The following is a 27,412-nucleotide window of genomic DNA, read 5'->3' on the forward strand; positions in this document are numbered from 1 at the left end:
TGTACCTAATTGTCTACATTGAAACAAGAGAGAAAGAGAGAGAGAGAGAGAGCTGCTTCCATGGGTACGGGTTATTAAGTTGCCCTCAACGAAACGTGTCTCTCAAGCAGGAGGGGAGAGAGGGAGACAGCAGGTAGAGTAACTGACACCGACAACAAATAAGTAAATATAATTTACAATTCCAAGCTGCAGCTGGAGCTTTTAAGCCCAAACTTTTACACAACAACAACAAGTTCGCTGTCCACACAATGCGACGGCGAATTACAAAGATTTTCTAATGAGCCAACTTGAAAAGCGAATGACCACAGCGCTCAACTGAGAAAGAGAGTGAGAGAGAGGGGAAGGAGCAGAGGTAGAGAGAGAGAAAGAGAGATGAACACTTGCTGGGTTGACAGAAAGTTTTTTAAACGTCGCCCCCGCAGAAAGCTGCCTCAGACTATCTGGAAAGTTATGTGCAAGTTATTGGAGCGATAAATACATTAATTAAAGTCAACTTCCTCATAAATAAATGAAATGTGCTGAAAGCTGAAGCAACACTAAGCCAAGAATTGTCGCTCCAAAATTCTATGATACCGAAGTCTGAATGCGCTTTCTTCTTTCTTAATTATCAGTTCACAAACTTGAATTCTCTTCGAGAAATTTAAATTTAAGTTTTTCAAGTAATTGAAGTGTAATTATTCTCGGAATGAGTTGTTTGCTGCCTTTTCTCTCTCGAACTTGTATTCAAGAAAATAAAATAGGCAAAGAATTCTATTGTATTTTCTTACAAGTTTTCTCAGCTATTTGTATTATATTTACTAAATAAAGTTTTTTTCTTTTTTTGCTTGTAAATAAAATTTTTTGCATTTTTCCGTTAATTTAGTTATAGTCTATCAAATAAAGTAAACATTTAAATTTATTCTCATTTAGTGTTCTACATTTTTTATTGATATTTCTTACTTACCTTCTAATCTATTTTTAATACAATAAAATCAATTAAATAAAGAAATCTATTTCATTTTCTTTATGGTAATTATTCTCTATTTTTGATTTGATGTGTTTTTTTATTTCAGAATTACTCTTAAAACCAAAGTTGTTCTATATATTAAGTAGGTGAACACATTCTGGGAACGATCTATTATATAGAACCTTTAAGTTTACTTAAATTAAGTTTACTTAAAATGAATTTGTAAAATTATATGACAAAATCACAGAATGTATACATTTCATTTTAAAGATATACATTTTATTCCAGCCAGATCAAGTAATGATTTCCTAATTAATAAATAGTTGCCTGTAACCTATTCCTATATATATATTGTGTATTCAGTTCAATGAACCTGCCCTTTAAAATTTGATCAAAATTGCTGGATAATTGTAGTTGCATTAGGCGGACGGAGAGCCTTTAGTTGACTTGGTCACACTGCTGCATTGCACTAAATGAGCAAAGGGTATTACAACAACAACAACGATAGCCACGAAAAGTAGCAAAAAGTGGAGTAAATGAAGGCGACTCATTAATGAGGCGAGCAATGTGACCAGAGACAGAGAGAGAGAGAGAGAGAAAGAGAGAAGTAGACTGTTCCTTCTTCTCCTATTACTCCAGCTCCTGCTACGACTCTTTTTCCCGGAAACCAGATGGCAACGGTTAAGAGGTAATGAGAAGGCAACATTAACAGCCAGCTGAGCGACCGACGAAGGACGAAGGACACGAGCTTGAAATTTTGCAGTTTGGAGTTTGCTGTTCGATGTTGTGCTAAGTCAAAAGTTGAAAGCGCTGCAATCGAGTAGAGTAGCTAACCACGTATGGTATGTGTGTGAGCTTGACTGAAATTTAAGAGTGGTCAAATTGAGGTTAGCCTTAATGAATGGCCAAGTAATTTGGCGTAGTGGAGAGAGATAGATATAGGCAAAGAGAGAAAGAGAGAGAGGCATAAAATTGCTCGCAAGAAACAGAAAATTCTACAGCTCTACATAAGTTTTATTTATGTATAAAAGTTAAGCGTGAGCAGCACAAAAATCAAAGATTAAAATAGATGTAGGGCTAATAAATAAATAAAATAAATAAGAAAAAAAAAGAAAGAGGCGAAATGCAAGTGAAACAATGTTTGGAGTAGATCTGATGGCCAAAAGAAAATAAACCAAAAATTATATAATTATAATTAAATGTACTATAAAGTGGGTGTTATTCTAAGAAAGGGGAAAACATATATTAAAAAATTATAAAGAAAGCTAGAGAGCCTGGCGGTAAAGGCGAAGAAATTGAATATCAGGAGAGTCCAACGGGAGAAATATTTTAAAAAATTATGAAACAAAAGCAGAACAATAGCAATGGTAAAAATAAAGAGTGCGTGAGCTAAAAAAATTTATATAAACAATTCTAGCCAAAATCTAGTTTTTTATTTATATTAAAACAAAGTTCTATTTGATGAACTTGTTGATTTTATACAAGAAGACTACTCTACGAATTCTTCAATTAATGATCAACTTCTGATGCAACTTTAAAAGCAACTTTTGCACGGAGAGTAAACAAACTCATTGGAAGTTGGAAGGAAAATGTTGTTGATAATTCTTTCTCAGATTGCGAATCTGTTTTATTTTTTCTTATTTAATGCAAATTATAGTTGTATTGGTAATGAAAAAGCTGCAAACTCAAAATAGGAGTGGAAGACTGCAAGAGAGTGATAAAAGTGACAAGTTGACTTCAACTATGTGCTTAACATCAATTAAAGACCCACAAACCTAATAATATACCCACTTAACCCATAACCGGCGGTGACGTGGCGACGGCATCACTCATACGCACCGAAGTCCCCATGCCGAAAACAAAAATCAGCGGAAAAACTTGTGCCGTGGCCCGAGGTGAAAGAGCGAAAGTTTTGTGTTGCTGCACGCAATACAGGCGAAAGATGTGTAAAAGTCATAAAGGAAGAAGCAGCAGTTGTCTGGACAGAGTGAGTGTGAGAGAGAAAGAGAGAGAGAGAGAGTGTGAGAGAAGTTGCTGCTTACTCGCTTCATAATTATGAGCGCTTGAGGCAAGTCTTCTATCTTGATGTTTGTCACTGTTGTTGTTGCTGTTGTTGATGCCAAGACGTCGCCTGGTAATGGCGACGACGACAGCTAAACAAAAACGCTGGGAGACATCATCCCCTTCCCTCTGCTTCCCCTATTCCCCCGCTATTTGCAATGGATATTATAAGCACGCCGAATTGGGGTTAGCAGTAAAGCGAATGCCTTAACCCGGTCTCTATCCCTTCCGCCTCTTCCCTCTGGCTGCGTTTCATCCACGTACGCAATGCCGCCACGCAAATGTAATTAAACCATACATCAACGTGAAATATGTCGACAACGTCGTCGTCGTCGTCGTCGTCGACGACGAGCCCAGTTAGTCCCTCTTCTCTATGTGTGCGTGCTGCGTATCTGTGTGTGTGTGTGTGTGTGTATGGTGTAGGTGTATACAACTGTGAATGCTGTGCTCAACTCTCTTAGCCAGAGAGTTAACACAACGCAGTCATCAGACTTGTGACGCTTGCTAAATAGAAACGAATGAATTCTGTCTGCTCAGACAGCTGTCAAGCCAACAGAGAATAGTTCAAGTCGCTGGAGAGCCACAGAGAAAGAAAGAGAGAGAGAGAGAGACAGGAGCGAGGATAAGGAAAGAAAACTGCCACAATTTCAACCACATTTCTGCTACATACGCTGCTTTAGCAACGTTGCAGTTACCTTTTACTCTTTTCCCATTCAAATTAAGGCTTTAATGACTCTGATCTTTGTTGCTGGGCATATTGACTGCATTGCAATTCGATCTTTAGCTTAGCTATCTATGCTAATATATTCCTGAGTCAATCGTTTAAAAGCATACAATGTTGCCAAGCTATCATTATTACTTTTACAATAATTATACAATAATTTGTAGCGAAGTTTAGTCAACTAATAGTTGAACATTATCAATATTCAGCTGCTCTATTCTAAAAGTATTATTATTGAAATCAAAAGTGAATTAACTATTCACCGTAAATCCCGAAAAATTCCATATTAATGTGCTTTTACTGAATAAATGATTATCTCTGCTAGTTATCGTTAAATTTTAGTAATCTAGATCAGTAACACGTTAAGCTGCTCCAAAACTTATTCTGTAATTTAATATTGTATTTTTTATAATACATACAATATAATATTCCAAAACACTTTTTTTTTATTTCATGTTATATTTTTCTATAATATTCTAATTAAATTTTCAACTTTTTTAATGCCATGAAACGAAATATATAAAATATTTAACTGAATGATGAATGAATGAATAATGTTTTGTTTTATTTAAATTTTTATATTTTCTCAAAAGAAAGATGAAATATTAATACTGAAGGAACTGAAAATACTGAGTATTAGACTTTCAACTTTATTTTAATGCATTATAATAATCTAGTTTGATTACCACTGTTAATTACTTGCTTACTTAACTACTTAATTAAATTGCAATTTATCAGATAACAAATTTATCCGCTATTCAATAAATTGCTGTTAATCTAGCCAAAAACAAAATTAGTGCAGGGTATTTGCCGCTTCGTTGTACTGTAGATATTATTGCAGAGTTTTAGAGAGTGAGAGAAGCGATGTCGACATCGAGCTAAAGGAAAAGGCAATATAAATACACGTAAATATAAAGCAGAATTGTAATTATGTGCTTAAGGTGAGCGATGCTTTGGCCGCACTCAACCCAACCAACCAAACTGACTCCAGATATACAGTATATACGATATATACTTCTGGTAGAAGAGATTTGGGATTGGGAGGCATCACACACAGGTGAAGACAAGTTGCTTCTAATTTAATTCGAGCGCCTTTCGACTCGAGTATAAATTTGAACAGTCAGTCGAAAGAGCAGACAGCAAACTGAAGGAAAGAACTTAACAGACAAAAAAAAAGAGTGAGTTAGGGAGGAAAGGGAGGAAGAGAAAGCAGACAGACAACAAGAATATGCCATTTAAAGCAAAAAGAAAATCAGAATTGTATCCATCACGGTCTGCTAATCAAACAAAAGTGTTTCAACTTTTGCTGTCGCCTTCGCTTGCTATCAATCCACTTTGTGATTTCCATTGACAACACATTCGACAGTCAACAATCAACAACAGTTATGTGAGTTGAAAGAAACAGTTTTATGCACATTGCCAAGTTAACGGGGCAAAAAATAATGAGCTACTTAAAGGAAATACATACGTATTCTTTGCTGCTGCTGTTGCTTCTTATTGAGTCCTTTGACTCACGCTCTTTTACGACTTGCGACGGTTCAAGTCCAACCGACAACACAACAGACAACTGCAGTTGAGTGGGCTCGACTTTCGAACACCCGCTGCACATGAAAAATTGACTACAAATTGAAGTGCAGAACTTTCTATTTATAACTAACTAATAATTAGTGAGCGTAGAAAGTGATTTTTATTTTGAGTAAAAAAAAAAACAAGAAAGCTACAGTCGAGTGTGCTCGACTGTGAGAAAGCCGCTATCCATTTTCAATAAAAGCAAAATAATGTAGTATGTATTAAATTAAAAATACACCAAATCAATATACCGTAGCTCGAATTTCTTAAATAACTTTTACAATTTTTATCTGATCCCAACCATTTAGACTATAGTACCAAAAATCGCAACTCCAGCTTCTGTTATTAAAGGTACCTAGAAATTAACTAGCTTTAAATCGATTTATTTTTAAATCCAAAGTAAAAGTTTATGGTATATTCGGTTTGGTGACTTCAAAAATTATGTAGAATACCAATATTTATTCTCTTCTCATATTGCAATCCATTAAGTGCAAAAATCTGGGGCAATGTGTGCCAGTACTTTCGAAAAGGTGAAAACTACTGTTTGGATTTGGTTTTCAACTCCTTTCAGTTGCATAAAGTGGGCGTGTCTGAAACTTGATGTGCCTGCAACTCTAGGCAGCATTGTCACATACATAGTTCTACAGATCTCTTAGATGCAGTTATTCAAACAGGCGGAGCTAAATCGAGTCAACGGTTGACGCTACCTTTATGGCATGCCACATGCACCACACTTATTTACGATGCCCTTCTATCGCATATGGCTAACGGGTATAAGAATGTGCATCACGTTCCAATGGTAGCAAGTTGCCTTCAAATAGAAAGAGTCGATTCTCGTTAGATTGGGCGTGTGCTTGAAGCTTGCAGCCCGCTGCTAATGCGCATTTACCTGCTGCGACCCTGATGGGAGAGAAAAGGGGGAGGTGGAGGAGGAGGTAAAGAGGGGTACAAGCATCTCAGGACTATAAATTTCCGGCAGCAGCGCGCTGCAAGCAGAGCTGCGCCTAATGATGGCTGCTGCTGCATTGAACTAAGACAAACTAAAGGAAGACATGAAAATTTTCGATATCCGTGCCTAACGACTGCCGGGCTGCTCGAGGCGGAGGCTGTGATTGGCGGTGGTAGGAGGGGTTGGTGGCAATGAGATTTTAAGAGCTTCCACTTCCGTCTCTAAGCAGAAATTTGTTATCACTGCGGCAGGTCTCTGGTGCGCGCGAAAATCTACTATGTATATATTAGGGATAAGTAGTAGTGTGGCGCCATCTAGCGATAGGTAGATGCGAAAAGTGCCTCCCACTCAAAGGCGATTTGCTGCTTGTCTTGCATTTAATGTCACACGCTTCATTATTTCTAATTGGCAAATTTTCAATCAGCGCGAACGACGACGACGACGACGGCGACGACGATGGCAGGATGTTTAGGGAATGCGCTGCGCGTAAATTTGGCCTGTGCTGCGCTGTGACTTAACAACTTCAGAATTCAATTATGCGACACAGAGTGAAATCAACATTATTGATAAGCCGCAAGGACAACGGCAAAAAAACAGAGAGAAAAAAAGAAAAAGAGCAGGCAAAAAAAAAAACAACAAGAACAACCAGTAAGAAACGTTGATGATGATGTTGATGATGCTGGCCAGCAGGAGGTAAAAGCAGCAGCAGCAGCAAACTGACTCAACTAACTGAATGCCCGAGTCCTGCCAAGAGCAGCGCTGTCAACAGCAGCAGCAACAGCAGCAGCGAGCGGAGCTGAGTGAAATCCTGAAACTGAAGCAGAGGCTGAGGCTGAAGCTGAAGCTGAGGCTGGTGACCAATCAGTGCCTCCGGCCATGGCTGTTTCCAACTAAGTCAGCTCCCAACTAACCAACAAAACTTTGTTCGCCTTAGCCCAGGGAAGAGCAGCAGCCTGATGAGGACTCCCGACTCCGACTCCGACTCCGACTGCGACTCAGATTCAGACTCGGGGGTGTGTGGAGCAGCAAGAGCAACAAAAGAAAACGTAACGCGCAAATTATCGTAATTATAAATTAAGTCGACGTTGGTCAGACGAGAGGAGCAGGGTAAAGGGGAGGCTAAGAGACTGCGAACTGGGCAACTCGGCAAAATTGTCGACAAGCAACAAGAAGAGAGAAACGAGGAGAGGGGAGCAGGCAACAGCAGCAGCAGCAGGACTTTGTCTGTGCGTTGAATTGTTGGCAAATGTAATGAAAAATACTTTTTGTAATGCGCTAAACAGTAACTGAAGTTGGTGAGCTGGATGGTTGGCCGCTGGCTGTTGGCTGTTGGCTCCCACTTTTCTTTTCTGACTGGCATTCGAAAATAGATTTTCACTATATATTTTTGTGGGCGGCATGAGGAATGTTATAATCTGAAGCGACTAGGAACAAGATTCGGACCCGGCTTCTGTTTTCTACGTCTTCTCACCAACTCACAACTTCAACCCCAAGCCCTTGTAAAGTGGAAAAGTTTTTGCACAAAAAAAAAGGGATTCCTATTTTTTTTTTTTTTTGTTTTCTTGGTTTTCGTTTTTGTTTAAAAACAAGGCAGCCAAAAAATTGTGCGACAGCTGAAGCCTCTAGGTAAGCCAATGTATAGCTATGACCAGCAGATTGGACCAAAAAAAAAACACACACACACACGCACAGCAAACACAACTACAACTTTAAACAGGCGAGGCTCAAAATGAAGCTATTTTGCTTAACAGCGCAGCAGGAAGCTGTGTGCCTCTCTGCCTCTTTATGATGTGCACACAATGCTCCAGCTACAGCTACAGCTACAGCTTCAGCTTCGCATTATTTGTTGCCTACTTTTTTGGGCAGTTGTGGGAGTCGCTTGCCTAATTGTTTGGAGGTTGGGGGTGACGTTATAAAAAGTGTTGCCTACTTGGCGGCGTCTTTTAAACAACATTTTTGCGTCATAAAACTAAGCGTTAATTGAGCGCCAAAGCAAACTTTTTGCCAAGATGCCTGCGGCAGTTACATTAAACAGATATGCCAGCACCGCTTCACGCTCTCTCTCTCTCTGTCTCTCTCAATCTTGCTTGCTCTCTTCAACTTTCTACAGAGCGCAAAAAAAAAGAAGCACGACGAGCACAAAGAAAATAAATTAGATGACAATGGGCTACCGAAAACAATTGAAACAGCCGTTGGCGTAAACTGTGACTGGGTTGAGAGACAGAAATAGAGGGGGAGGCAGAGAGAGAGAGAGAGAGAGAGAGTTGGGGAGTTGTGCCACTAACCAAATTTACAACTTGTGTGGCCCATCGACGACGATGGCGAATGGCGACGATGACGATGACGACGACAAAAAAATGCCGCCATCGTCAGCGCAAAACTAAAATGGAATTTCAAAATGAAACGAATAAGTTCAATGCACCAAACTACGATGAGGGGATGGCGGGAGGATGGGGGTAGGGGTAGGGGGAAAGCTGACAAACGCTCGCAGCTCAAAGCCCAAAGCTGGAGAGCACAACGAACCCGACATGCTCTTTTAATTGTCTGCATTAAGTCCATGCAAATCCATTCATTTCAAGTTCATTGAACCAATGTTGGCAAGCAAAAACTCCACTCCACACGCCACTTTTAGACAATCAACTTTGCCATATTTACGCCAGATTTTGAAACCCGTTTAACAGCGTTTAATAAGCGCCATTTTGGAGTGTATAACGAAGTGTTTCACGATATCGAAGTTACTCTTGTTACTTATTCGAATTCATTACTTTGCCTAGTCTTTGCCTTTGTCTTCTTGCAGGCAATTTGGAGTCTGAACTTTGCTTAAAAGTCTAGAATTTATACGTTATTGTTATGATAGCGGTTCAAAAGTGATTTAAAAAGCGCTTCAACTTGATGGCAAATAAATCATTTGAGATATTCAATTTAAATTTCGTTTCGCTATAACTGTGATTGCCCTTTAAAAATCACCAAATTAGAGATATTTATTTGAGTAAGCTGTAGAAAATAATATAAAGTAATAGTAAATGAAATGAAATGTAATAGCACTCAAATTACATAAAATTAAATAAAAAAGAAAAACAAATAATGAAAAATTGAATAAAATTAAATAAAACAAGTTGAAATTAAATTAAATTATATGAAATGGAACGAAATGGAATGAAATGAAAATTAAAAATGATAAACCGAAATGATATAAAATGAAATCACATTTTTAATTAAATTCAAGCAAAAAATAAATAAATAAAATAAAGTAAAATACAATAAAATGAAAAGAAATGAAACGAAATAAAATGAAATAAAATTAAAAAATGATTAACTGAAATGAGATGAATAAATAAATAAAATGAAATATTGTAATATCAAATGAATGAAATGAAATAAAAATGGAATGAATTGAAATGGAACGAAATAAAATTAAGTGATTGGATATAAAGCGACAAAATAGAAATAAGAGAAATAAAATGAAATAAAATTTAATTTAAAAAATATACAAAATTAATAAACAAGATATTGTAAAATAAAAAAAAAGAATTCTTAGGAATATCTATTCGGAAAATCTTTCGAAAATAAAAAAATTTTGAAGAAAAACTACATTAACTTTAAGAAATTGCATAAATTGATATAAATGAGTAAATAAATAAAATAAAATAAAATAAAATAAAATAAAATAAAATAAAATAAAATAAAATAGTATATTGTAAATACAGGGCAAATACAAAAGTATACCAAAGTTTTGGAAGTTCTAGACACTTTTGTGACTGGTCAGACAGACAGTCGAAATATAGATAGAGAAGCAACTTGAATAATCATAGTGTGCAGGCAATTGTCTATAGTTCGCATGGCGTCAACGCAATGCAGATTAGCTTTTCAGGCAGAACCGAAAGGAATGGGAACAGAGATAGAAACAGAGACTGTGACTGCGACTGCGACTGCGAATGAGACTGGGACAGTGACAAAGTAAATTAGCCCAGAATAAGGGCCATGTTTGAATTTGCCCCTCCGGCCAGACAACTGGCTGCCTTGCTGGCTGACTGGATGGCTGGCTAGCTGAGATGTATTACCCATTGAAACCGAGCGACAGTGATGAGCCAAAAGCAAAGGAGAAGAGAGGAGAAAGGGAGGCAGCATAGGGATTGAACGTACCACTATTGGAGTGGAGCATGTCCGATGTCTACTGCTGTGCATAAGTAGCTCTGAAATTAACGCTAAAAAATTGTCGTGGCGAATGCGCAAATGAGCAAGCGAGAGGGCTTAGTGAAAGTTTCCCTTCCACGCTGCTGACTAGGGGATAAAGATAACGAACGATAAAGGAGGGCGAGAAACGGTCGGAGACGCGTGCTTTCTCTCAATTGAGCGGCGTGAAAACAGAAATTACATTTAATGGTTATAAATTGAAAGTGAGTAAATGAAATGCGTAAATATTGACTTATTGAATGGAGTTTGGCTGACGCCAACGCACTGTTTATTGAGGGTCACTTCAAATTACATTATTGCCAAGAGAGCCGCACACATAGAGTGAAAGGACGATAGATTGTTAGAAAGAGAAATGGAGAGACAGAGAAAGAGAGAGAGAGAGAACGACTAAGCGAGTGATAGAAAGAGGAATGAAAATCCATACACACACACACACACACACACACAGTGGGGTTTGACAGCGCTAATTTGTTGATTTGCTGAATTTGATTTTCGCTTTTCTCCATTTCTTTTGCGCTGTGGTTATTGCTTTTCTTCTTCAACTTGTTTTTGTTGTTGTTGTTGTTTATCTATTATGATGATGATTGTTGCTGTTGTTGTTGTCATTAGCATGTCAGCTCTGACTCTGCGCTGGGCAGTTTTAAGCGTCCAGCAGGCAAAGTTTGCGGTCTAATGAGCTTATACTCTCTAATGGCAGCCGCGCCAACAAACAGAGCGAGATAGCGAGCGGGAGCGAGATAGAGTGGAAGCGATTGATTTGGCGAGGGTATCTAAAAATAAAACGAAAGCCCCGGAAGTAATTATGATTGTTTTCGACATGATTTTTGCCTTTCTAATTGAATTCTGCAGCCGACCAATGCTCTATCTGCTTAATCCCCTCCACCTTCCCACCCCCGTGCAGCTTTGCGCTCCTTTGATCAACATTTAATGGGCGGGGCACAATTGGATGTTAGTTAGCCAAATTTGTGTGGGGCCTGGCGGCAACTTTAACTTCAACAGGAACTAGAAAATTGCATAAAATGTTTAGCCAGTTTTTTTTTGTTTGTATGTACAACGTTTGAACATGTTTTTAAGGGTTTGAAGTGACAGGCTATTGAGCTGTAAACAGTTATAGTAATAGGCCCAAAAGAACCGCAAATGAAACCGTCCTTAAATGAAAACTGAAACTGGCGAAATGTCGAAATCGAACAATTACTTCAGCTACAACAACAGATACAAATACAAACCGACAGAGTTGAGTGTGATAAACTAGCAGCTACTCTGTAAAAAATCGCTGAGCTATCAAGAGCTGGGAAATAAAACTAAAGAAACAATGTAATTTTTAATAGTATCATTGAACCGATCATTTCTACGTCAACAACATATTATACAGTAATTTGATCAGTCTGATTTTAATCTATACAAAAGCTTTCGCATACAGCAGCAACTTGTCCAACTTGCAATAAAGTCGCTTGAGAATTTGCTGTTTAGTTTGCTTCTGAACAGGCGGACAGACGGCCTGACGTCTGCTAGGAAAAAGTTATGCAAATCAGCCAATTGTTAAAATATTCCCGTTTTGAGTGTCGCTATCAATAGAGGGTATTGCAAAGACATGGAGAGACAAGGACAACAAAAAAAAAAAGAAAACAAAAGCCATTAGGCAAAAGGGACCTTACGAGCAACGACAACGGCCTAAAAGCGAGCAATGACAACGGGTTATAAACAATCGGCTCATATTGAAAAGAAAGTACCATTACACACAAACACACTCACACACACACACACACACACACACACACACACACAGACAGAGGGAGAAACATACGCATAGTCAATCTAAGAAAGGAAAATGTGTCATAAACAGAAAGAGGGAAAGCAAGCAAAAGAAAGGCAGAGAGAGTGAGTTGAGAGAGAGCCAGAGAGGGACATATGCGACGCGTCTGCCACACACCACACACACACACACACACACATATACTAATACAAGCAGGCAGACAGACAGAGTTCGAGTTTATCTGCGCATCTAAACTGAACCAGCGTGTATGCGTGTATGGAGGCCATAGCCATATAATAAATCGAAGTCACGACAAATATAAATAATAAAATTTGTTTTATTTTATTTTATTTCTATATAGAATTTTCGTGCTTTTCTTTTTTGCATTTCAACGTACTTTCAGTACATAAATCTCGAGCTTAGCAGCGGACAGCGACAAGAGTGGAGCGAGTGGCGGGCGGGAGTGGAGTGGAGGGAAAGTAGGAGGTCTCGGGCATTCCGGAACCCATGACAAAAAAATATAACACAAAAATGTTCCTTCTTTCATTTTCATTTTCATTTTTTTTTTCTCTCTCGATTTTTTCCTCTTTTTTGTTGTTTTGCGTTTTGCTGGAGCGCCTGAAACAACAGACACGAGGCGCAGGGCCGTGGGCGTCGTTTTGGTTCGTAGATTGGAAGGTCTATGCTCGCATGAATATTGTTGGTGCATACATGTGTGTGTATACGTATGTGTGTACTGTATAATATATAGACATATAGCACATCCATACATACATACATATATAAGAACAAAAAAGCACTGAGAAAGAAGTAACAATAACAAATCCAATATTAGATGGCTAAAACAACAATGCGTTCAAGTACGAGTCGTCTCTGTCTCCCCTCTACTCCACTCTATCACCCCGCCCCCTTTCTATATCGACTCCACTTTTAGCCAAGGTTCTTGGCTCAAGCAGCCGCAGCAGCAGCAGGCGCACATTTATGGCTATTTGGTATTTTGGCAAGTGAACAAGCTGTGTGTGCTGCAATTTGTGGCGAGTTTTCCTCACCCTCGACACTGCGAATGCTGATAGCCAAAACTTTGGAATGTGCAATGCTAAAGCATCCACTTGAATTGAGTCAAATTACATGGTATTTTTTGTTGTAGATGGGTTGACGGGGTTGACGGGGGGAAATATGGGATTACTTATAGGCATTGAATTGGAAACAATTTGAAGAGATTTCAGCATATTCATATTACTCGACCAGCCCCAAATAGTTGTGCGTGCTGTTGCCCATAATAAGGTAAGCTGGCAATATGAAAAGATATCAGACAATAGCGCGCTTCCCTTCTCTTCCACTTCTCTTCCACTTCTCTAATAAACCGAATAAATAAACACAAGTGAAACCAAATAAACAGATGCCAGCGTCTGCGTCTACGTCTTTGTCGTCGCTTCACTTGAGCACTCTATGAATATCTCTTTTTTTTCTGTTGTTATTGCTATTGGGATTCATTAACTGTTTTGTCAGCCATCAGCTGCAAAAAGGGCAGAAGAAAACGCTGAAATCGCTCGAAAAGACATTTGCTAACAATTTCATTTGTTGGCTTATTAAATAAACTTGAAATAAGCAGCTTACGAATAAATTGCTTATACTGAAATGTAATTAATACAAATTCTAATTGAAAATCAAAAAGAGTTGCCCAGTATACTTTGTTCAATAGGTTTTTTTTTGTAATTATAACCGACAAAGCTAGTCGAGCTTTGAAATTTAATAGAATAAGCGCTGCATATTATAATTTTTAAAGTATATTAAATTAATTGCATATGCTGAAATTTAATTTATAGTTTTGATGTGAAAATAGTTTGTATTTAGTAAAAACATTGCTCCGGTTATTTTATTTATGTAAAATAAATTCATTGTTAAATTTTTGGTATAATACGAAATATAATTTTGAAACGCGCTTGCCAAAACCAAATATCAAACAGTTTAAAGAGCAAATTAAATGTGAAACTAGTGGCAACTACATTTGGTCGCCTCCTGTGGGAGAACATGCCATCTGATAAGCCAGATTGGAAAAGGTTTCGACTCGTTCGCCTCCCCCTTCCTCTTGTTCGTTCCCGTTCCCGTTACCATTCAGGTAATAAAATATAATGCTGTAACGAGCGAAAATGCCCAAGCTTGAGCTAATTGCATACCATTTTTGGGGTCGACTGATGTGTGATAAACTTTGCCACACCCACAAAAATGAGTAAGAGTTCATAGTAGAGAAAGGCTTAAAAAGGATGCAAAGAGGGGAGGTGCAACAATATGCCTAACGAGTGTGACATGCGTAACAGAGAGAGGAAGAGAGTGAGAGTGAGAGGGAGAGGGAGAGGGAGGGGCAAGGAACCCTGTTGACCCGAAGACCGAGAGCATTAACTATGCCAAGTGTTGCCAAGTGTATCTAAATTTTCTGCACTAACACCCAAAATCTAATTTATATCACGTTAATGAGCTTTTACGTCAAATTTTTGGGGCGACAAAAACTTTGGGTGCCTCTCACTGGATTCTCTAGTCATCATCGGATTGAAGCGAAGGAGGTGCTCACACAATGGTAGAGAAATAAAGGAAAAAGGAGGAGGAGGGAGGAGACAGACGGAGATGGACGAAGCAAAAACTGTCAACTGTAAAAAGTTTGGTCGGCTTATCAAACGAAATTTGTGGCAATAAAACGAAAAACGAAACGAAACGAAACGGAATGAAAATACTCGTAGAATGCGATAAATAGGAATGGGCAACAAAAAAGAGACAGCATGAGAGAGAGAGAGAGAGAGAGAGAGAGAGAGGGAGAGAGAACTGTGAACAAGCTGTGAGCCAAGTGGAAGCACGTGGAGTGCGTCATGTCTAAGCCAATAAACGAAAGGTTATTTAATATTTGGCTACAGTTTTTGACGCACCTACCCGCCCCCTCCCCTCCCACGCCCACGCCTCGCTTGTTTTCGCCCTTCCTCTAAGCCAACAACCTCTCTACTAACAACTTAGCCAACTTGGCACTTTTTTTCCAGCTTTTCTCTTTCTCATTTTTTTTTCTTTTTTTGTTGTCTCGGTTCATAACAAACATCAAAGCGGAGTAAGGGCGTGGTTCGGTGTGTGTGTGTGTGTGGGAGGAGGAAAGCATATATATATAGGGGCAGAAGCTGGAGGGAGAACGGCGGGCACGGGTTTTTATTTTTTGAGTTGGGTGACTCCTGCGGGCAAATATTAAACAAATCTAAGCGAACGCATTGCAGAGTTGTCAACTTGCGCTGATAACACGCCCCACACCACACCGAGACTACCACACTGGCCGTAAGCCCTGCCAACCTGCTACAAAAATCGCTCCCCGAACCGACAAACGAACCCATCCTTTCATCCACAACGACGACTCGCGCGCGCTGTGACGTTGTTTCTTTTGTTTTGCCAACGAGCGAAAAAGGCACAAACATTGGCCAAATTTAAATGCAAATTACGAGGCAGACTGAAAGAAAATAGCACGCATAGCAAAATGAGCGAGGAGTAGAGTTAGTCAGCTGATGGAAGGGCGGAGGGAAGGGCAATGTATAGACTCGCGCTGTGTTTTTGAAATTATGGCCATAATAAAAGTCGCACAAAAGTGGGCGAAGCACAACAAGACAGGCAGGCAGGTGGCTCAAATGCAACGACAGCATGTGTTACGCATTTCAGCTTTAAATCAAATAATTGGCCATCAAATAAAATAAATGAAACGATGAGCAGAACTAGCGCAAACTAATAAAAACAAAAGAAGAGCGAAATGAATAATAATAATAATGTGAATTCACGATATGCTTAGTTAATGGAAAACATCAAAACTAGAAAGGAAGATGGACAACAACAATATCGTCATCATCAGCATCAACATCTTAAGCAACTTCTTTATGGCAACACAACATTTTGATAGATCATTTGAAAGACAATTGAAAAGGCAAAAAGGCAAAAGGAATGTGCCAAAGGCAATAAACGGCAGCAACGCCATAAAACAAGGTGCAAAAATGATGGCAAATAAGATTTAATCGCACGATAAAATGAACTAGAAAGTTGTCCAACTAACCTTGAGCTGACAACACACAAGTTGAACAACATTTTCAAAACGAACTGAAACGGTTCCCTAAGAAAAAATAAGGAATATACATTCGTATTTATGTAATTATGTAATTAGTAAATTAAATAAACACATTTTTTAAAGAATTCCCAGAAATGAATCAAACAACTCTATAAACATTTGGCAACATTAATTAAATAAATTCTACGCAATTTAAAGGCTGCAAAGTTGTACAACTAATTAAAGCAAAATACATATAAAATATGACAAGAAATTGATTAAAAACATGCGAACGAACATGCGTTGGGAGAGTGGGAGAGTGGGAGAGCACAGTTGGCTAACCAGGCGTATGCGTATTAAGATATTCCCAGATAGAAAAGTGGCAAAGTGGCAGCTGTAAGCTGAATGTGTGGCAAGCTCTCGCAGCAGCAGCGCAGCTACTTTCATTTGCAGCACGTGTTACGCATTGCGGCACCAACGCCCGCGACGCAGAGTGAAAGAGAGACAGAGAGTGGGAGAGAGAGAGAGAGAGGAGGCTACGCATATGGGGATAGAATGAAGCTGTCGGCGACTGTGGCGACACGCACAAACGCAATATTTTGCAGCAAGTTTGTGGCTCACCGAATTATTTGACTTGGTTGTTGTGCAACAGCCACTCAGCTCAGCTCAGCTCAGCTTTTGCTCTGGGAACAACGCATGTGACAGTCTCACAGCACAGCCAGAGTTCTCTGGCATCCCATCTCTCACTCTCTCGACAGTTTTCCCCACTTAGCTCAGGTGGTGAATTGGCCAAGGGTCCAAGACTCGATGTATTTAGCTCAGTTTACGGCCAGAAACAGAAACAGAGCTCTTTCTATCTGCTGTTTATGATTAATTGTGCTCCGCCCGACTGGCAGACAGCGTATAAAGTCCGCCAGCAAGCCAAAAACAGATTGAACACGACAAAACAACAACAACAGAAAACCAAAACCCAGAAAGAGGCTAAAAAAAAAAATTGCTGAACGTGACTTTGCCGCACAGCCACAGTTAACGAATCTAGGGATTGGATTTTGTAGATATAAACGGGGAGGGGAAGGTGAAGGGGGAGGGGCAGGAAAAGTATGAGCCGCAAGTAGTTCAGTAATTGGTATCAAATTTAATCAGGTTTTTGCATTTTCCAACACTCAATATCAATTATTAATGCAACGCTCATTAAAAAATATGCATCAATTTCCTGTGCATTAATGAACAATATATATATATACTTGTATATGTTAAATAACTACACAAAAAGGGTCAAATTGAATATGCATAAAATATGTTATTGCACAGCGCATAGAAAAGCGAAAAAAAAGCACCGACAAAGACTTAAGGTATCGAATTTAAAATGAACTTTTCGTTTTCTGAGAATCATTTGGAATTTTTCAATTTACAAAATTTGTAAATAAAATACTGGAAATCGTAAAGCACGTTTAACAATATATTTCAATTTCAAATTACAAATGAAATACTGAAAATTTGTGAAATTTTCATTGCATTACTTTGTAATGCATAAACAAATCTATTTTATATTCTCCAAGAATCATGTGGAATTTTTCAATTTGAACATTGCTAGCAAATACTGGAAAATTAGTGCAATGCAAGCTTGCAAAATTATTATTATTTAACAGTAAAGTTTGAGTTCAACACAAAAAAAGTGAAATCTGCAGTATTTTTGAGAAAATTGATGAAGCTTAATCAAATTTTGCAAATTTTAGTGTTAAAGAGTATCAGCTAATAATAGTTGTTTTACAAATTGGAAAAGTTAACTTGAAGAAAAAGTGAAAACTTGTTAACAAATCTGATTAATTGAGTACTCAGTTGGTTAAGTTAACTTTCGAGTTGACTTCAACTTAAAGTTGCCACGTTTTTGGTTGAAGTGATGGTAAAACACTTTTATGAGACAGTTTTGGCTACCCATAACTCAGAAGTGAATCGTCACTTGGGTCGTCCCTTCACTTCTTGCCACACATTTTGTGCTGTTTCAGAGTCCCTTTTATGGTCAAAGCTTTGCAGCTGGCAGAGGGACAATTTATGCACTCGCTCAGTTATTACATTCAACTTGCCACAGAGCGAAAGACAGAGAGAGCCAAAGAAAGAGCAAGTGGACAGCGCTCCCACTACAAGTGGATATTACCACAGCGAAAGACAGAGAGAGAAAGAGCGAGTGAGCGAGCAAGTGGACAGCGCTCCCACTACAAGTGGATATTACCATTTGGGCAGGGCAATGGTATGCCATATTTAACTAACCATGCGACAAACTTCATGACAGCTCGAGGAGGGTCCTAAAGGGGGAAGAGCGAACTGAGAACTGAGAACTAAGCACAGAGCACAGTAGCTATTTATTTATGGGCAAGAAACTTGCTGAAAACCGTTGAAATAAAAACGAATTTTATTATTTATTTATTTCGTTATCACTTTGTATGCGACACACAACAAAAAGAGACAAAAAAAAAAAAAAAAACCGCAGCGCAACGAAATGAAAACAGAAGTAGCGAAGCAGCAGCGCGTCCTTTGGGGGGAAGGATTCAGGATTCAGGAAAGGAAAGAGGTAAGAAGTGTGTGTTGCAAGCGGGTATTTTTTGGATTGTAACTCGTCGGCAGCCTGGCCACGTTTTTAAGCCGCCCGCATTGGACGCAACATTTATGAACTAAGCCAAAAGGACTAAACCACAAAGTGACAGCACATGACCACGCCCCCAAATGCCCTCGAGGTGTGCACACACATACACACACACATGGAGAAAGCAAATAAAAGTAATAGTTATGCTGCGATATATGACTGTATGTGTGTGTGTGTGTGTGTGTTTTCCTCGTCCTCACTTGCACGCAGCAGCAGCAGCAGCAGTTGCGATTAGAAAAAGGATACACGTAATTTTTTTGCTCTTCCGACATTCCTTTTACGAGCTTGTGGCCGTTACCGAGGCAGCCAGCAACCAGCAGCCAGCAGCGAGCTAGGCGACCCATCGCCGGTTGCCTCGTTGCTCCAACGATGCCATAATAAAGGTTGACTTTGCACGACACCAAATCGGAGGTGAGGTGACAAGTTGGCGGTTATTATTATGCCATACGGCTGCTTCCTCTTTCCCCCTCATTTACAATGGATTTCTTGTTGTTATTATACGCTCATTCTCCTCTTTTTTTTTTGAATTGGATTGCTTTGAATTGGTTTGCTTTTGGTTTGGTTTGGTTTGGTTTTGGTTTGGTCTCTGCTTCAGTTTTCGGGGAGTTGTTGTTGTCGTTGTTGTTGTTCAGATATTTCGACTGGAGGAGGCATTGATGGCATTTTTAATGGCATAGCGGTGTCTAACTCGTTTTGCAGATTCGTTAAGGTTTATTAGGGTCGCATCGGGTCGCCAGCTGGGGACTTTAACACTGCTATCACTCTCTCTCTCTCTCTGTCTGTATCTCTTCCCCTCCGTCTCATTCTCTTCGCGTCTCTGTCGCTGTCTGTGCTGCTGTAGACATGTTAAGAGTGGCGCTAAAGAGCAACACATTGTGCGACAACCAAAAGTGCTCATAAATCAGTTTCAGCTCTTGTTTCGACTCGATAACGATTATTGCACTTTGTTGATAAACACGCTCGCACATAAATAATATTAAAAAAAAACCCACACACACACACATACACCAACACGAAAAGTAAAAAAGCGAAGCAAAACAAAATGCGACCTTGGGAGTCATCGCATTATACGACTTTCCACACTGCCAAATTGGAAAATTTAAATAAAGCTACACTCTCACGATGGATCCGAATGCGACACCCCATAGTTATCGATAGCAATAACAGTTGTCCAAAAGAGCGACAACTTTGCTTTGCCAGCAAATTGTCAAACCCATTGTCGTTTCAGCCCTTTTGCGTTAAGTGGCTATTTACAAGTCTCAAACGATTGTGCTTTCGGTAATCGCTATACTTATCGATAACCTATGCGTTTAACCTGTGCAAACGCAGCACTTTTAGTTGGAATTGACAAGTTAGCTAGTAATTTGTTTATTTATTACTTATTACTCAGTGTCATCGATAACATACAACCGATAAGTTATCGAAGTTATCGAAGTTGTAGAATCTCATCGCATGCAGTTTACAACGGTTCTTGCTCTGCTCACTGCAATTTGCACTTATCGATAGGTTAATCGATAATCTCGCATAAAAGAATCTACAAGTTATCGACTCTACTCGATATTACTCTTTCTTCATTACGTCATTGTACAACTGTTTTTGCTCTTGCATACCACAATTTTGCAGTTTTGCACTTATCGATAGGCTAATCGATATGAAAGCTCGCATAAAAGAATCTACAAGTTATCGACTCTACTCGATATTACTCTTTCTTCATTACGTCATTGTACAACTGTTTTTGCTCTTGCATACCACAATTTTGCAGTTTTGCACTTATCGATAGGTTAATCGATAAGCCAACAATGCGCACAATTGCCATGCTTGGCGGCTTTGGCAATGCAGCTTAACGCTGTCCAAAACTATTTGTGCAACAAAAGTTTTTGGCCTCCTCTAATTACTGTCCCGCTACATAATTTACGCAACTTTTTGGCAGTCGTGCAACGTGCAACGCTGCCACTTGCCGTGGCAGTTGCAGTGGCAAGTTCAAGTTTTGTGCAGAGGCAACCGTTAAACTCGCCGGCTGATTAGCACGACAGTCGACAGTCGACGGTCGACGGTCGTCGGTCGAGACGCCAAAGTCATCGTCGCTGACGTCAAGTTAAGTTCACTTTGTCATTTGGGTATTTGCATCTTTCCCTTCCGCCCCCTCCACACACAAACACACACCTGACACAAGATGCCAGCAAGTAACTTAAAGGGAGGCAGGCCTCTAACTGCGTTGGCTGCAACTTTACGCTAAACGTGCCACGCCACGCCAAATGAAAACTTTTCAATAAGCTAAACACTTCAAGCAGACAGACGCACTGACAGTTGGAAAAGTGAGTGAGTGCGAGTGCGAGAGCGAGAGCGAGCGAGAGGGCAACAAGCACAACTTGCTTGCGTGCTAATGAATTCGAGCGTGGCGCATAAAAATGTTTTTGCAAGCGCACAAAAGTATGCAGCAGTTTTTTTTTTTTTTGGGCGCCAACATTGGCCCTGGAATTGCTCTAAATGTTTGCTGACGGCGTGGTAGAGGGGGGGGTAGAGGGGAAAGGGAGTAAGAGGCAAAAGTGCAAACGGCTCTTGAGCAACTCGAAACTATGCATTTAATTGATTTCGAGCGCTTTAAGCAAACAAAATGAAGAGTGCAAGACGAGGCTGAAATTGAGAAAGGGCGCATTGAAGAGGCAGAGAGGCAAAACTTCAAATATGTGCGAGTGTGTGTGAGTGTGGTATATGCAGCTCACGCTTCAAGAAACAAACACATTAACATAGCACATGCAGAGAAATGGAAAGACTGCAAATGTCAATGGAATGAGAAGCAAACAGTAGCAGCAACAACAACTACAACAACAGCAGCAGCAAAGAAGACATAGATAGAGCACAAAAAAAAAAGCGCAAAAAAAAAGAGAAAAAAAGGAAGGGAGAGAGAAAAAGAATACCGAGTGTCTTATGGTTGCAGCTGGCACCTGCCATGGCTGCATGCAACACACCCACACACACACACACACACTCACACACATGCCGCCTGCGTGTTGCTGTTCTATGCAAATAGAATTGCATTTAAATTAATCATACGCACTGTGAGCCAAGTGTGGGAGAGGCAAACGTTCGAGGTAATGCTTACAGCTCACATGTATTGAGTAGGAGTATGCGCGTATGTGTGCCTGTGCGTGTGTGTGTGTGTGTTGCCTGTGTTTGTGCAATTTGCAAAATTGCTTTCCCAAGACGAAGTCACTGCTGCTGCTGTTGTTGGCCCGTTTGTTGTTGTTGTTGTTGTTGCCAATATGCTTGCTTTAGTTTATTCCAGGCGTCCACATAATCATCGCAAAGCATTCGCCAGATGATTATCAAGCACATTATTATGCTCATTATCATGTGGCAGCATAATGATGATAGAATGCCCCGCAAACAGCCAAAAGGCAGCATTCAAGTGGGTGCGCCCCCCTCTCTCCCTCTCTCTTTATCTCACGCACTCCCTCTGCTTGTGTGTGTTTAAGTAGTGCATACAAAAATAAGGTTAAGAAAACGCATCATTTACACACACACACACACACACACACACTCCTCCTCTTAACAGTCGCGTCGTGAGAGTTGCTTCACCTTCAAAATTTATGTCTGTGCACTGTTTACAGTTTGAGCAGCACTGCAACTGCTCTCGCCCCACATATTTATGTATGCGTACGCGTGTGTGTGTGTGTTTGGGTGTGTGTGTGTGCCCTGTGCACTGTTTGGGCTTATAAATCAGCAAAGCAACGGGAAACGCTTAGCTAAGCAAGCATCCAGTGCCACAACAATAACAACAATAAATTTCCAGCTCATTGCGAAAATTGTTGAACACAACGAAAGCTGCTTTACCCTTCCACGTTCTTCTCTTGCTCACTTGCTCTCACTCTCCCCGTTTTCCTCTATTTTTTTTGTAAGCTACTTACAACACTTAAGTTGACTTTTATGATCAGTTCTAAAAGTTTTGTTGTTATTTTTTTTGTATTCTTTTTCCAATTCATAAATCAAATCAAAATTTAAACGCATCCTTACAGAGAGTCTTGAAAAAGTGATTTAATGTCTCTTCTGCTGCTATTTTCTAAACTTTACTTACTTATGAGTCAGCTAAAACAAAAACTATGCTTTTTAATAGAATAGACATTTTAAAAAAGCTGTAGTGCAACCATTTGCATGCAAAGCTCATTAAAGCTTTCCATTTAAGAAGCTTGTAAATAAGTACGATTTAAAAACAATTTAAAGAGAAAAAAAGAAAACGTTAAATATTTGGCTGTAATTGACAAAAGAAACCAAAATGTTGTAAGTGCAGTTAGAGCGTGCATTTATTAAACTTTTTAGAGAAAAGCTCCTTGAAAACAAAGAACATTTTTATTTGCAAAAAGAAATCAAAATGCCAACTTAGTTTACGGACAAAACTAAAAAGAAAACCTTACATCATTTAGTGTAATATTTGCAAACAATAAATAAGCTTTCTTCTTCATCTATTTTTAAATACGAACAAAATAAGATTTATAAAAAATTCAAGCAGTATAAAAAGGAAATTTTTAATCAAGTTTATTGACAAGGAAAGAAAAAGTTGCAATAATTCAGTTAAATATTCGTTTTTTTTTTGCTTTATTGAAATGTTTTCGAATCTTATTTTAATTGACTGAAAGTTGGTTAAATAATTTTACATAAGAAAGTGAAACTGTGTCTAAACCTTTTTTAATTTAACAAAAGAAATTAGACCCAACATAAACTTGGACTGCAAAACCTTTGACTCAATTCTGAAGAACTTCAAAACTTTCCTCCTCGTTGGTTGATTTTTGGAGTGTAACAAACTTGTTGCGAGCACCGTGTGAGCCACGTTAAGAAGAGCATCACAAGCAGCTGCCAGTGACAAGTTGTTGTTGTTTTTTGTGGTTGTTGCCGTTGTCGTTTGCTGGTGTTGTTATTATGCCAACAGTTTTAGTTGGTTGTCGTGTGCAGCTATAACAGTTAGTTTGTAATCGTTGTTGTTGTTGTTGTTGTTGTCGTTGTTGTTGTTGTTGTTATTGTTGTTGCCACTTGACACTAAACGAAAATGAAACCCAAATTGTTGGCAACAGCAACAGCAGCAACAGCAGCAACCGCAGCGGCAACAGCAGCAACTACAGTTGCACAGCCACTTGACGAAAAGTTAAAGCGCTTTTTAGCAAATGCCAAGCCACCTGTGTTCCCATCTCTCTCTCTCTCTCTCTCTCTTCCTTTTGCCCTCTCTCACTCTGTTTGTGACTGTATCTTTGTGTTGTTCTTTGTGTTATTTATAGATGTTGCTGCTTTGTTATAACACTATACGTATTTTTAATAAGTTGCGTTTGCTATCACTCGGTTTATTATGCATAAATTATGCAGGCGCCTGTCATTTGTCTGCTCGACGAAGCCTGCAACGAGGATAACAGCAGCCGCAGCCGCAGCAGCAGCAACAACAGCAACAACAACGTTTTAAAGTTTGAACACCACTGCGTATGCGTGTTGTTTTATTAATGAGCTGAGCCAAATTAACTTTAATATATGTATGTATGTATGTGTGTGTGTGCGTTTACTATACGTGTGTCACAGCAACTTCCTCTCTTTCTCCCCCTCTCCCTCTCGCTGGTGCTGTGTCTCAACTCATCCGTCTCTTTCAACTCTTCAGTTGGCATTTATCATTTATAATTGTTTGGCTCGTTCTGCGGTCCTGCTAAGGGGGTGGGAGGGAAGAGGGTAGTTAAGAGGGCGGGGGTTGGTTTTGGCTTGTGGTCGGTTTGTTTGACCCGCAACTTCCTCCCACTCCGCTGTCGTAGGCGTGGCCATTTTCTTTGTGCATTGCATATTTTGACACTTTGACATGCATTAAATCAGTCAAGCGTCATCCCATATATCTCTCTCTCTCTTTCTCTCGCTCCCATCTCTCTCTCTCTCACTCTCTCTCTCGGGCGCATTCTTTGTTCTTCGTTGGAGTTTTAAGGTGACCACAATTGCATATTTAATGCCTTGCAGTTTTGACTGCCAGCAATTAAGGCGACCATTGATATTAATGAGCAGCTCAAAACCCCCCAAAAAACCGGACAAATTTTGAGGAAATCAGCATGTAAATGCGTAAAATAACTTAACTGTGCTTTCTTCCTCTTCCACATCTAATGAGTTGCCTTTTGATATATAGTCGAAATAAACTACAGCCTTAGTCTTAGCCTTTAAGCATAGCATGTGACAGCTGCTGAGCGCAGTTGACGACAGAGCTTAAGCTAAGCTGTTGTGTGGCAAACCAAAATTGAAGAGTTGGCAGCACCACAATGTCAAGTTGGCAGCGCACATCAACTGTAGTCTTGGCTTTGCCATATGCGTTTGGCAATTCCTTAACTACTTTGCATGGATATGAAGTGACTGCTCTATTAGAAAACGGCATTAGCTGTACTTTTAACTCATCGTGAATTCCAAATACACATGAACATTTTTATAAAGTGCATTACGAATAATGCTATTATATCTTTTCCAAAATTAAAAAAAAAAAGTATTTTTAGTACTTTCATTATTTGATAAAATTTGACAAGCGCAGAAAATATTAAATGCAAATATTGCTAGGCTTATTTTCAACAAACTTTTATAACTTACTTTAAAGTGAAATTTTAATATTTACTTCAAATGTGCTTGGGAAGTATTCAAAATAAAAAGAACACAAAATTCGAAGCTAAAGTTAAGCTCATGTTAAAGGAAAACTATTTGAAATTCTTGAATGAAATTAAGACTCGTTCCTTTCAGCAGATTTTTCAAAGTTTTGCGCGAAACTTTAATGTAGATAAATATGTGTGTCAAAAGTAATGTGCATCTAATGCGTTTCCATAATTAAGTTAAGCTCAGTTCATAACTATGTTTTTCCTTTTTGCCGTCTCCTTCTCCCCATCGCATTCGCTCCCATTCCTGACAGATCGCCGAGTCCAGCTAACAAACAGTTTAAATTTAATTTATAACCTTTGGCTTAGCGCTTAAAAGTCAATTTTGTTTTTGTTGCTGTTGAAATTTATGTTCGTGTTAGAAATTTGTATATGTTAATTGGGACAAGCGAGTAACGGCATAACGGTGCCAAAAACACTGCGCAAAAAAAAGTAAAGAAAATATGTGAAGCAAATTTATGGATAAAATATGGCAATTTCTTAACTTGTTATACTATGTTTTTTTTTTTTTTTTGTATGTTTTTCGACTTGTAACAATTTTTCATAATTTTGCGACGCTGCCTTTGGCATAAATCAAGCAAAAAGAAATGCTAAAGACGAAAGAGCAAAAAGCGCAAGAAAAAAATCAAAAGCTGTAAGAGTAGAGAAGGAGATGCTACAGTTTTGCAGTCACCGCAGTCAACGACATGATTTTCAGTGAAGGAGAAGCAAACAAAAAAAAAAACACAAAACTGCAACGTTGTCAATCTTCCGTTGTTGTTGTTGTTATTCTGCTTCTTCTTTGACCACTGTTGCTGTTCTTGTTTGGCTATTACCGTTACTCTTTGCCATCGCTAATTAAAGCGCACAAGCTGAATTTGTTTTAATTAATATGCGCGACCGATGTCACAACGGATTTGCTAGCGCTCTTCCCATCTCTCTCCCACACACACACACACCATGCGGATATAGAAATACATTAACATACATATTTATATGCAGCGCTGTCAAAAGAAGCATGAGAATTGAATTTGTAAACTTTTGCACTTGCAAAATACTGCTGCGGCTTCTGCTTCTTCTTCATTTTCTACTTCTTATTCTACTGCTTTGACTTGCTGTTCATTAACTGCGTGCGACAAAAACAAAACCTAACGGCAAAACCTCTGTCGCATTTTGAATATGTAAACGCACCGTGGTTCAATACACGCCAAAAAAGTATGCTACGCATATTGGACACTTACCCAATGCTCAACACATGCCGTTATCACCACGGTGCGCTGCGGTGCTGCCAACTGTTGGTAAATTTATGCGCTGCCGCTGCCGCGCCTTCTACTGCTGTTGCTGCTGCTGCTGCTGCGATGCTGCTGCTGCTGTTGCCCGCCTATGTCGCCGACGACAAAGGACACGGTGTTAAGGACAACGTGTGCAAATGAGTTTTGTTTATGCGCGCCGCTCGCGGGGCCTGTCACTTGATTTATGGCGTGACCAAAACACTTTAAGATGCTGCGGCGCCACTTGCAGCTTACAAGGCTTTATTATGGTCAACAACTACTACGCTATACTATTCTTCTTCTTGTTGTTACTGTTGGTGGCTGTTGTCAGTGATAACTAATGTCGCTGACTTTGTCGGCGACTCCGTCGTCGTCTGCACGTGGCGTTCAAAATAAGCAGCCATGGCGGCGGCCAGGCTTTGTTTTTATTTGACTTTTTTTGCGATTCTGTTGTTTGTGCCTTCTTCTTTTCTGTTGTTGTGTTTTGCTTTACATGCGTATTTTTGGCACTTGTCGCATCATCACTACACTCAAAAAAAATAACAAAAAATAAATAAATAACACTGCACACTCTTTTACTCTCGCGCACGTGATTTACCACCAACAAAAAACACTCAC

General features: G+C 39.3%; 1 protein-coding gene across 1 annotated transcript in view; it reads right to left on the bottom strand.

Moving 5' to 3' along the window:
- LOC117578271 (uncharacterized) overlaps positions 1 to 27,412 on the bottom strand; it is a 75,124-nt gene that overhangs the window by 47,628 nt on the left and 84 nt on the right. The window contains exon 2 of the mRNA XM_052003159.1: positions 26,765 to 27,318. The gene's annotated coding sequence lies outside the window, so the exon portion shown is untranslated. The remainder of the gene's footprint in view (positions 1 to 26,764; positions 27,319 to 27,412) is intronic.

This window comes from Drosophila albomicans, chromosome X (assembly GCF_009650485.2).
Source record: "Drosophila albomicans strain 15112-1751.03 chromosome X, ASM965048v2, whole genome shotgun sequence".
Classification (NCBI taxonomy): domain Eukaryota; kingdom Metazoa; phylum Arthropoda; class Insecta; order Diptera; family Drosophilidae; genus Drosophila; species Drosophila albomicans.